Source organism: Nerophis lumbriciformis, linkage group LG07 (assembly GCF_033978685.3).
Source record: "Nerophis lumbriciformis linkage group LG07, RoL_Nlum_v2.1, whole genome shotgun sequence".
Taxonomy (NCBI): Eukaryota; Metazoa; Chordata; class Actinopteri; order Syngnathiformes; family Syngnathidae; genus Nerophis; species Nerophis lumbriciformis.
Window position 1 is genome coordinate 41,824,591 of NC_084554.2, and position 13,781 is coordinate 41,838,371.

The 13,781-nt window shown below is 36.5% G+C and overlaps 1 long non-coding RNA gene across 3 annotated transcripts in view; it reads left to right on the forward strand.

The window, feature by feature from the left end:
• The first annotated feature begins 986 nt into the window (after positions 1-986).
• The window catches only part of LOC133609493 (uncharacterized), a 301,958-nt gene continuing 289,163 nt past the window's right edge, over positions 987-13,781 (forward strand). For all 3 annotated transcript variants that reach the window (XR_009815723.2, XR_009815724.1, XR_009815722.1), the window contains exons 1-2: positions 987-1,129; positions 7,411-7,476. This is a non-coding gene — a long non-coding RNA (uncharacterized lncRNA). The remainder of the gene's footprint in view (positions 1,130-7,410; positions 7,477-13,781) is intronic.

A 13,781-nucleotide genomic window follows, 5' to 3' on the forward strand; every position in this document is an offset into this window, starting at 1 on the left:
GTGGGCGCGGTGGTGACCCTGGACGTGCGTCGGGCCCTTCTCGCGGATCGCCTCAGCTACGGCTCCCGGTGAGGCCCTCTCGGGGGAAGGGGCCTCGGTCCCGGACCCCGGCGAGGCGTCCCTTCTCCGCTCCGTAAAAGTGTCCATCTCTTTTCTTTTTTTTTCTTCTGTTGTGGCATATGCAGCAGGTGCCTGCTCGTTTTTCGTATGTGGGTAACAACATTTAACTATGTATATATATTTCCGAATTGGTTTAACTGCCACCCGCAAAAAAAATAAAAAAATAAAATAAAAAAAAATCTAATTAATCCGCCCGACCCGACCCGCGCGCGGATAAAATCTTATTTTTTTAAATTTCATCCGCCCGATCCACGGATAATCCGCGGACTCCGCGGTTGTGCCCGCAAACCGCGCATCTCTAATATATATATATATATATATACTTTTTATTTTTAATATGAATCAATTATCAATTACCAAAATTTGCTTTTCTTGTAACTTGTTTTGAAAAAGGTTCATTATAATTAGTATGCCAAATAATGCATTGCAAGAAACGGTTTGAATCGAGAATTATGTTGAATCAAGGAAGGGTTCTGAATAACACTTTCACCCGAGGAATTTGAATCAAATCATCAACAAAGATTCACAGCCCCGCTATATAGTTATGAACACATTATTGTGCATGAAAGTGTGCCAGTTTACAAATAAATCACTAAAATGTTTACTTGTTATTTTCTATCATCATTATCAAAATGGATTCTTGAGGTAAAGAAGAAGTAGTTATTTTGTTTTAAAGTTAAATGTGTTATTCTTCACGATTGGACTTTTGGTTTCGATCGTGTTTCGGCCGTTATTTTCTGCGCTTTTATTTTGTTACATCCGTTTCCTGTTTGGCTCATATACAGTACCTTTACTCTTGTTGGCGGGAGCAGCTGGCGCACCTGATGACGATGACTTAATAAGTTTCTATTTATCTCAGCTGGTGCCAACCACACTAACTGGTTTGTTGTTGTTCTCTTTTTAAAGCATTTCTTGTGTCCTGAGGATTCCTTCGCTGCACTTCCGTTTGGCAATATCCTGCGGCCAAACTTCTACGTTACTTTTTGTGACTGCAGCCCTCAACTTTATGGTAAACACTTTTTTTTTTTTTTTTTTTTTTTTTTTTTATTATTATTTTTGCCACTGCATGTGAGCTTATATTTTGTTCAGTACAAACTTTATTGATACCACCTGCCACCATGTGCTGACATCCTGCAAATATCATAACATACAAAATATTCATTTATTTGTCGTCATTGTCATAAATAATAGGCAATTATTTGAAGTACAGTGGATGTTAACAGTAACATAATAAAGTAATTAGATAATGCCACATGTTATTGTAAACTAAATTACTACATACATTATTATGATGGTATTGTCAAAAAGTGCTTATACACACACTGAAATATTTGAACCAAGTTGTGTTTGAACAATTTTAAATTGGGGTGTGTTGTGTATGATAATATCTCTTGTATTTGTTAGCATTCCAAACGTGCACCTTAGGGTTGTACGGTATACTGGTATTAGTATAGTACCGCGATACTAATGAATCATATTCAGTACTATACCGCCTCTAAAAAGTACCGGTCCACCACCACCCCCCGTACCCCCGATAGTCGTCACGTCGCGCCATTGCTGGTTTTACAAGCAGAGGAGCATGTTTGGCAGCGCACAATCACAGAGTACTTACAAGCACACACAGTGTATGGATAGAAAAGGGACAATAAACGCTTTTTGGCTTAAAAACTAAAGATAAAGGTGAAGTTCTAACACTGAAACGCCCTCAGGAAGAGGTGCTTTAAGACAGCTGGTTATCGGCTAAAGTCCATCAGCAGTCTGCAGTGTTTTAGCTACTTCTAAATCACTAATCCTCGTCTCCATGGCGACAAATAAAGTACGTTTCTTACAAGTATCATCCCTGCAGGACGAGGAATAGCTCAACATGCTTCACTACACACCGTAGCACACCGGCGTGAAAATGTAAACAAACGCCATTGGTGGATCTACACCTGACATCCACCGTAATGATACCAAGTACAGGAGCATATCTAGTCGATACTACTATGATTACGTTGATATTTTTTGGCATCACAACACCTTTTGTTTAAAAAAAAAAAATTTTTTTATTATGTTTATAAACTCAGGAAATATTTCCCTGGACACATGATCCTGTAACTACTTGGTATCGGATTGATACCCAAATTCGTGGTATCAACCAAATCTAATGTAAAGTATCAAACAACAAAAGAATAAGTGATTATTACATTTTAACAGAAGTGTAGATAGAACATGTTAAAAGAGAAAGTAAGCAGATATTAACAGTAAATGAACAAGTGGATTAATCATTCATTTTCTACCACTTGTCCTTAATAATGTTGACAAAATAATAGAATGATAAATGACACAATATGTTACTGCATATGTCAGCAGACTAAATTAGGAGTCTTTCTTTGTTTACTTACTAATAAAAGACAAGTTGTCTTGTAGGTTCACTATTTTATTTAAGGACAAACTTGCAATAATGTATTAATTAGAGATGTCTGATAATATCGGCCTGCCGATATTATCGGCCGATAAATGCGTTAAAATGTAATATCGGAAATTATTGGTGTCGTTTTTTTTTTATTACCGGTATCGGTCTTTTTTTTTTTAATTTTTATTAAATCAAAATAAAAAACACAAGACACACTTACAATTAGTGAACCAACCCAAAAAACCTCCCTCCCCCATTTACACTCATTTACACTCATTCACACAAAAGGGTTGTTTCTTTCTGTTATTAATATTCTGGTTCCTACATTATATATCAATATATATCAATACAGTCTGCAAGGGATACAGTCCGTAAGCACACATGATTGGTCCACTAATAGTACTAACCTTTAACAGTTAATTTTACTCATTTTCATTAATTACTAGTTTCTATGTAACTGTTTTTATACTGTTTTACTTTATTTTTTTTTCAAGAAAATGTTTTTAATTTATTTATCTTATTTGATTAATTTTTTTTAAAAAGTACCTTATCTTCACTATACGTGGTTGTCCAAATTAGACATAATAATGTGTTAATTCCACGACTGTATATATCGGTATCGGTTGATATCAGTATCGGTAATTAAAGAGTTGGACAATATCGGAATATCGAATATCTGCAAAAAGCCATTATCAGACATCCCTAGTATTAATGTACCCTAAGATTATTTGTTAAAATAAAGCCAATAATGCAATTTTTGTGGTCCACTTTATTTAGAAAAGTACCGAAAAGTATGGAAATAATTTTGGTACCGGTACCAAAATATTGGTGTCAAAATGTTGATAATGTAACAATAAAACCACAGCAGTATCGCTATCATTGATATATTAATGCTGGAAAAGACACTGACACCGCCTCTTATTCAGGTGTTTATGTTTTTTTTTTTTTTTTTTTATACATGCAAACAAGAGATGGCGCCACAGCCAGAGGTTTTCTTCCTGTCACTCACACACATCAACAATACAGACTAACTGGGGAAAAAAAGTCAGATATGTAGCATACAAGCGAGGGTGCTGATTTGAACGTGATGGTCAATCAAATACGCTACGCAGTGGTTTGTTTTTTTGTACGATTTGGTTTTTGACAAAAATGTTCCCTACAGTTATGTCCCGGTTGGTGTATTCCGTACAGCCAAACATCGCACATAAAAAAAAAAAAAACTTGACCACTTGCCCGCATGTCGTTCGCGGAATCGGGCGCCCAAACGACGGCAAAAATAATCCACAATGGGACCAAAAAAAGTTGTGAGTGCTAGCAGTTTGATAAAAAAAGTGAGAAACAATTATGAATTTAAATCATTCCGCACTGTTACTTTTTTTTGCAGCGTATCTACGAAAATATAAGACTAAATGTTTTTTAACTTTTACTACTTTGCCCCAGCAAAATAATGTTACGTATACCTGATGGTATGGTAATAACAAAGAATTGAATGAAAGTACATCAACAATAAAAAGTATGAAGTTAGTTCTCCCTTCCATCCTTCATTGCCATCTTCAATAAAGATAAGTGATTATTCATTAATACACTGTTTTCTGCGTGTGAACAATGATATTTATCTATAAAAAGTGTGTTTTGTGGGTATTTAGAGCGCATTAATTGGATTTACATCATTATTATGAGGATAATTGCTTTAGTTTTGGAACAATTATAGTTTTAGTCGAACCTTTTGGATTGGAGAGGTACCGTTGTGTGTGTATTTAAAAAAATATATAAAAAAAATAGAAATTTTGTTAAATAAAGAAGTCATCCTATCTTTAAGGCTATAACGATTAATCGATTAGTTTGGTTGCAAAAAAAAAAAGCCTCAATTTATATTCTGCTGCTTCGATTAATCGTTTGAGTGTAACTAAAGAATTGATGAAATAAATAAGACCGCATGGAGCACTGAGAACTTTAACTACACAAACTTAGCTTAGGATATTTTAAATTGTATTTAATCTTTTAATAAATAATAATGCACACATGTTAAAAGTGCAATTTCAATGTTGATGTGCATTTATTAGACAAATTAAGGTTATGGCATAAAAAATGTGTTTATATTTGAACTACTTTCCCTAAAGTTTGCATTATGGTTATAAAGTGTATTTTATCCGATTAATCGAACAAACTAATCGATGCTCAAACTGTGGTACACAGGCTCCATCTAGTGGTGCGTAGGGATGATACTCGAAACCGATTTTCCCGGTTGTTCGATAAGAAAAGAACCGAGTCCTCGGACTCGAATCCCTTTTTGAAAACCGGTACCCGTTATCGAGACCACTATAGTAAAGAAAAAGAGTTGGTTCTTTATTCGAATCCCTCGCAACAAATCCCGTCCCGACCAGAAATGCCCCGTGTGACATCACAAGAAATGACGTCACGTAGCTCAGTCATTAGGCGCAGATAGGGAAAGCAGGAAAAACAATGGACCGGAAAAAGCGCTCCAAGGTGGAGTAAAGTTCAAAACAAAAGGTATAATCCAATGACTAACTTTACTGAGAGATTTGAGCAGGCTACAAACACATGACGAACACTTTTACGACCAACCGGAAACATAGCAACCAGGCTAGCAACGCACCTCCTTTACGGCAGCTGTCGCAACGTTCTTAAAGCAACCGCAGCACATACATATATATATATACAACATATATCTCCCTTTTTTAACTTTTGTTTTTCTTTCCTTGTAAACAAAACAAAATCACACTGTATATGTGTTGTCTGTCTAATTATAAATAATGCAGACGAGGTGTGTTGGCTGAGTTCTTGACGTTTACTTTCACAGCGTGCTCATAACCTCATTCTTAGCTGCCGGCGTGGCGACATGCAACAACACTTTTCGGGGCTACCGCGCATGCTCGTCACTCCCGTTGCATGCTGGGTAGTGTAGTTGTTATATTCCGTAGCTCATAACATCACATCTTTCCCCCTATAAAGAAATAATGTTAACTCAATAAAGTGTATTTCTTTTTTTTTAGCTTTAACTTTTCATTTTTTAGCATTGTAATCACATTTGCAAACAACTTTTCTCTTCATAGAATTTTCTTTAAATAAAGAAATAAAGTGAAAAAATGTCAAAGCATCATAACAAACAGTTATGTCAAATAGCAGCAGAAGTGCACTTTTTGGCATACTTGCCAACCTTGAGACCTCCGATTTCGGGAGGTGGGGGGCGTGGTCGGGGGGGGGGCGTGATTGGGGGCGGGGCTAAGAGGGGAGGAGTATATTTACAGCTAGAATTCACCAAGTCAAGTATTTATTATATATATATATATATATATATATATATATATATATATATATATATATATATATATAATAAATACTTGACTTTCAGTGAATTCTAGCTATATATATATTTATTTTATTATATATATATATATATAAATAAGAGAAATACTTGAATTTCAGTGTTCATTTATTTACACATATACACACACATAACACTCATCTACTCATTGTTGAGTTACGGGTTGAATTGTCCATCCTTGTTCTATTCTCTGTCACTATTTTTCCAACCATGCTGAACACCCTTTCACAGGTACCCAGAAAGGTTTCGAGTACCACCAAAAAAACTGAATCTCTGAAGACAGTATAAAAATCTGTGTTAAAGGTGTACAAATACTGTTTGTATAATAAGCATGTTATTGTTTACAAATGAGGGTTAAGAGTTCAGTACTAAAAAAAAAAAAAAGAAAAGAATGTGGCTTAAGTACAGTTTTTTAATTGAGCTGCTGCATTTTTTTGGTTGGGTTGTTTATTTATTTTGAGTAACTTCTATACATTTCTAAAAGGGGAGGAATGTAATAGTGATCTATGTTTGTCGGTTGCCATCTCCTGGTGAATGTTGGCTATAGCGTACTGGGGTTACTTTTTGGTTGGCCAACGATTTACGTGGTGTTGCGCACCTGACGTCACTCAGGTCCGCATGGAGCTGGAGGGGGCGTGGCTTCCAGCTCCGCCTGAATTTCGGGAGAAAATTTGTCCCGGGAGGTTTTCGGGAGAGGCGCTGAATTTCCGGAGTCTCCCGGAAAATCCGGGAGTGTTGGCAAGTATGCTTTTTGGAGAGCTGTATTATTTTCAGTTTTGTGCCCAAGGGACTGATTTTATTTAACACTATATTATTATTTATACACCATTGGTGATCAGAGAGACAGGTTGTTTTTGTGTTACTGTATATATTTGTTTTTCTGAAAAATCCCACTTAATATACTTTGGGTAACAGTCAATATTTATTTATTTATTTTTTAGGGGGGTAACAGTCAATATTTATTTATTTATTAGATTACATTTTTTTCTTATAATAAAAGTGAGCTTTTGTTAAACCAAATATTGTGTGTTTTTTTCCATATACAACAACCTATCTGGACTAAGAGGATTCGATAATAGGCTCGAACTCGATAATTTCTTATCAAACATCATCCCTAGAGGTGCGTCAAAGAAGTCTGTAAATATACTATGTACTGTACTTTGTTGTGTATTTTATATAGGCCATACTATTAAATATACTTGTTAAATAAAACCTCTGCTGTTTTTTTAATGAATACATAGGCCTACTGCGCTACGGCATTTGAATGTTGCTTTGTAGTGGTACTTGGAAAAGTGTTTTCTGAGGTGAAAAAAAAGTTTGAGAACCACTAAACAAATCAATAGATTACACAATTACTAAAACATGGGATAGTTGCAGTTTTAGTCGTCTTATATGCGGGTCAATACAGTTTGTGCTTTATGCTGCTTCACATTCATATGGTTCTTGCAGTGATGGACTGAGTAAATATATAAAAAAGTGATCAAGCACACTTCATCCTAAGTAAGTTGAAGTGTTCTTAAGGACGCCCGTCTGCTTTTTTCCTCCACAGGAAGCTGTCAAAACGTCCATCTTGGAGACTCAAGAAGGATGTTTTTCCCCCGCCTGAACTTTCACGGTACTCCCAGCACACACTTCACACGCTTCATCTTTTTATCGCATATTTGTTTTTTTCATGCACGCCGCAATCATCATCACACGCCCTCGCTCGGCCTCGATGCGATGTTTTGGCGTTTCAGCATCACTAGCGAGGCTACTACGTGTGGGAGATGAGGCGCTGGTCTTATTTCAAATCTCGCTAATTGTTGGTTATTGCGTTGTTTCTCATTACAGCCACTAGAGGGCACTTGGGATTTCCCCCTTTTATTTGTTTGGGTAAGAAAATGTGCGAACAGATGCGTGTTGTTGGGGGCTGTGCAGTATAAAGTGCTTGTGGCGTGGACACTCGGCCATGTTTTTCCAACAAATGGCGCTAATGCACAGCGGCCAGTTGGATTATAGTCATGTGTGAGATATTGCAGTACTATATAGTAGTGTGAGGCTATATTCCATATTGCAGTACCATATGGTAATGTGTGAGACTATATTCCATATTGCAGTACGATATAGTTATATGTAAGACTATATTCCATATTGCAGTCCTATATAGTAATGTGTGAGACTATATTCCATATTGCAGTACCATATAGTTATATGTGAGACTATATTCCACATTGCAGTACTATATAGTTATATGTGAGACTATATTCCATTTTGCAGTACGATATAGTTGTGTGAGACTATATTCCATATTGCAGTCCTATATAGTAATGTGTGAGACTATATTCCATATTGCAGTCCTATATAATAATGTGTGAGACTGTATTCCATATTGCAGTACCATATAGTAATGTGTGAGACTTTATTCAATATTGCAGTACTATATAGTAATGTGTGAGACTATATTCCGAATTGCAGTACGATATAGTTATATGTGAGACTATATTCCATATTGCAGTACTATATAGTTATATGTGAGACTATATTCCATATTGCAGTACTATATAGTAATGTGTAAGACTATATTCCATATTGCAGTACCATATAGTAATGTGTGAGACTTTATTCAATATTGCAGTACTATATAGTAATGTGAGACTATATTCCATATTGCAGTACTATATAGTTATGTGAGACTATATTCCATATTGCAGTACCATATGGTAATGTGTGAGACTATATTCCATATCGCAGTACCATATAGTAATGTGTGAGGCTATATTCCGTATTGCAGTACCATATAGTAATGTGTGAGACTATATTCCATATTGCAGTACCATATCGTAATGTGTGAGACTATATTCCATATTGCAGTACTATATAATAATGTGTGAGACTATATTCCATATTGCAGTACCATATCGTAATGTGTGAGACTATATTCCATATTGCAGTACTATATTATAATGTGTGAGACTATATTCCATATTGCAGTACTATATAGTAATGTGAGACTATATTCCATATTGCAGTACTTTTTAATAATGTGTGAGACTATATTCCATATTGCAGTACTATATAGTTATATGTGAGACTATATTCATATTGCAGTACTATATAGTTATGTGAGACTATATTCCATATTGCAGTATCATATAGTTGTGTGAGACTATATTCCATATTGCAGTACTACATAGTGATGTGAGACTATATTCCCTATTGCAATACCATATAGTAATGTGTGAGACTATATTCCATATTACAGTAATGTATAGTAATGTGTGAGACTATATTCCATATTACAGTAATGTATAGTAATTTGTGAGACTATATTCTATATTGCAGTACTATATAGTTATATGTGAGACTATATTCCACATTGCAGTACTATATAGTTATATGTGAGACTATATTCATAAAGCAGTAATATATAGTGATGTGAGACTATATTCCGTATTGCAGTACCATTTAGTAGTGTGAGACTATATTACATATTGCAGTACTATATGGTAATGTGTGAGACTATATTCCATATTACAGTAATGTATAGTAATGTGTGAGACTATATTCCGTATTGCAGTACTATATTGTAATGTGTGAGACTATATTCCATATTGCAGTACCATATTGTAATGTGTGAGACTATATTCCATATTGCAGTACCATATAGTAATGTGTGAGACTATATTCCGTATTGCAGTACCATATAGTAATGTGTGAGACTATGTTCCATATTGCAGTACTGTATACTTGTGTGAGACTATATTCCGTATTGCTGTACCATTTAGTAATGTGTGAGACTATATTCCATATTGCAGTACCATATAGTAATGTGTGAGAATATATTCCATATTGCAGTACTATATACGGTAGTTATATGTGAGGCTATATTCCATATTGCAGTACTATATAGTAATGTGTGAGACTATATTCCGTATTGCAGTACCATTTAGTAATGTGTGAGACTCTATTCCATATTGCAGTACTATATTGTAATGTGTGAGAATATATTCCATATTGCAATACCATATAGTTGTGAGACTATATTCCATATTGCAGTTCTATATAGTTATATGTGAGACTATATTCCATATTGCAGTACTATATAGTAATGTGTGAGACTATGTTCCATATTGCAGTACTGTATACTTGTGTGAGACTATATTCCATATCGCAGTACCATATAGTAATGTGTGAGACTATATTCCGTATTGCAGTACCATATAGTAATGTGTGAGACTATGTTCCATATTGCAGTACTGTATACTTGTGTGAGACTATATTCCATATCGCAGTACCATATAGTAATGTGTGAGACTATATTCTATATTGCAGTACCATTTAGTAATGTATGAGAATATATTCTATATTCAGTACCATTTAGTAATGTGTGAGACTATATTCCGTATTGCAGTACTATATTGTAATATGTGAGACTATATTCCATATTGCAGTACCATATAGTAATGTGAGAATATATTCCATATTGCAGTACCATATAGTTGTGTGAGACTATATTCCATATTGCAGTACTATATAGTAATGTGAGACTATATTCTATATAGTTATATGTGAGACTATAATCCATATTGCAGTACTATATAGTAATGTGTGAGACTATATTCCGTATTGCAGTACCATATAGTAATGTGTGAGACTATATTCCATATTGCAGTACTATATTGTAATGTGTGACTATATTCCATATCGCAGTACCATATAGTAATGTGTGAGACTATATTCCATATTGCAGTACCATATGGTAATGTGTGAGACTATAATCCATATTGCAGTACCATATAGTAATGTGTGAGAATATATTCCATATTGCAGTACCATATGGTAACGTGTGAGACTATATTCCATATCGCAGTACTATATCGTAATGTGTGAGACTATATTCCATATTGCAGTACATGAGTGAGTCATACGAGAAGCTTCCTGCAGGTCTCTCTTGGCTGCAGGCTAAACATGACTGACAGCAACCAAAACGGGTCATCATCTCCGTCTCCAGCTTTCTTTTCCAATTGAACGCTACAGTGACAGCGGAATGGCCAGGTAGTGTTTTCGCACGTCAGTACAGCGGGTTTTGTTTTCTTCTCCTCACAAGACAAACACGGTGCAGGGAAAGTGAGAGGAACATGATTGATGGCTTGATCCTCTGCAGTGGGCGGAGGAAACAGGAGGAAGGTGTACAACAACATGACATCATTTCATCTTTTATCAGTACCTATTGCAAGTTTTAACCGCGCTTTATAGGCCTTCCGTTGAATCGGAGCCTTTAGCATCCCCAGGTAATAAAATGTAAAAAATGCTCAATAAAATTAACTGTAAAACTTATATTTTACTAAACCAAGTCTCCTCCTTGCATATTGAACAATACGATTTAAAAGATGCAGTCAAACTACCTTTAGCGCTTTAAAAATGGCATTTGTTGCTTGTCCCTGCTTCCTAAATGTAGACTTTACCATTAAATGTATTTAAGTACGAGTGTCCAATACGCCTTGTACACCTCCGATATTAGAGCCTTGAGTCTTGGTCAATACGATACATATTTATCAGCACTTATCATACATGTTTTTATTATTTTGTGTTGTGAAACAATAGAAAAGGCAATGGTAGGTATACATTTATTATTAACCGTTTGGAGTGGACTTATGCTGTCTTTAAGGTTGAAGTGGAGCATTAATGGCCTTGTGGCTAGAGTGTACGCCCTGAGATCGGTAGGTTGTGAGTTCAAACCCCGGCCGAGTCATACCGAAGACTATACAAATAGGACCCATTACCTCCCTGCTTTGCACTCAGCATCAAGGGTCGGAATTGGGGGTTGAATCACCAAAATGACTCCCGAGCGCGGCCACCGCCGCTGCTCACTGCTCCCCTCACCTCCCAGGGGGTGGAACAAGGGGATGGGCCAAATGCAGAGAGCAATTTCACCACACCTAGCGTTTGTGACTATCAGTGGTACTTTAACTTTAAATTGGACCCATTCGTTGCGGTTTACCTGACACATGAAACGTGACAAATTGGGGGGGTGCACTATCCACTTTTAGCCGCCAGATGACAGTTAAGTGTTGAAGTACCAATGATTGTCACACACGCACACGCGGAGTGTGGCGAAATTATTCTCTGCATTTGACCCATCACTCTTGATCACCCCCTGGGAGGTGAGCAGTGTTGGGTTAGTTACTGAAAAACAGTAACTAGTTATAGTTACTAGTTACTTCATTTCAAAAGTAACTCAGTTACTAACTCAGTTACTTACACCAAAAAGTAATGCGTTACTGTGAAAAGTAACTATTTAGTTACTTCTTTTTTTCTTCTTTTTTTTTTAAAGCTCCAATTAATGCCCTTTTAGCCTTTATTTCAGTACTGTTATTGCACTGGAGAATAATACAATCTGTTGATCAACTTGACATACATTTGTATCACTGAACTCTGCTAAGCAATGTGGTCGACATACAACACACAAAGACAAAGATATGTTACAAAGGCCAATTTGTTTCTGGCCAGAACAAATTGACAAAACTATTTTAAATAGCTGCAACATAACATACATAAGTAACAAACAGCATAATAACAGCATAGCTGTAAAGCAAGAAAGGCACACACTACATACACAAAGCCTAACCAGGCATTTTTTCCTCAAGAAATTCTGACACAAAATCATGTCTGAAGCCCAGAACACTCTACACATTTCCCCAGTTTTAGTTTAGAGATAAGGAAAGATTGGCCTGGCCCACTAGCATCCCTCTTTATGATTGACAGAGTGTGTTTCAGAGTTCTGAAAGATGAGCAGAGGCAGAGTTAATCCTTACGTGGTGAAGTGTCATTGGAGTCTCTGTCTCTCTTTACTAGCTTCGTCGAAGCATGTTGCTATGTAGCTTGTTTCAGCAGATTTGAATTGCTGTTTTGGGCAGTAGATGGGATCTTTGATCCAAAGCACAATTTACATTTAACTAAATTGTTATTTTCTTTGTGCTCGACAAAAGAAAAGTAGTGAAAATATCTCCATGTTAGCAAACTCGACTTCTGGCTCCGCCATGATCAGACACGCCCCCCTCCCCCCTCTCCTCCCTCCACACACTCACACTCACACTCACACACAGAGCGCGTGTCTCTCTCTCTTCTCCGGCTTGTGACACAAGAAGAATCAGAACGACACAGCAGCCCTCCGATAAAACACACTTTATACTACAAAAAAAGTAACGTAAAATAACGCAGTAACGCATCATGTAGTAACGGTAACTGAATTACTGAATATAAAAAAATAACGCGTTAGATTACTAGTTACCGCCGAATCTAACGGCGTTACAGTAACGCGTTACTTTGTAACGCGTTAGTCCCAACACTGGAGGTGAGGGGAGCAGTGAGCAGCAGCAGAGGCCGCGCCCGGGAATAATTTTTGGTGATTTAACCCCCAATTCCAACCCTTGATGCTGAGTGCCAAGCAGGGAGGTAATGGGTCCCATTTTTATAGTCTTTGGTTTGAACTCACAACCTACCGATCTCAGGGCGGACACTCTAACCCGGGGGTCGGCAACCCGCGACTCTAGAGCCGCATCTTTAGCGCCGCCCTAGTGGCTCTCTGGAGCTTTTTCAAAAATGTATGAAAAATGGAAAAAGATGAGGGGAAAAAAAATATATTTTTTGTGTTAATATGGTTTCTGTAGAAGGAAAAACATGACACAAACCTCCCTAATTGTTATAAAGTACACTGTTTATATCAAACATGCTTCACTGATTCGAGTATTTGGCGAGCGCCGTTTTGTCCTACTAATTTTGGCGGTCCTTGAACTCACCGTAGTTTGTTTACATGTATAACTTTCTCCGACTTTCTAGAACGTGTTTTATGCCACTTCTTTTTCTGTCTCATTTTGTCCACCAAACTTTTAACGTTGTGCGTGAATGCACAAAGGTGTGTTTTGTTGATGTTATTGACTT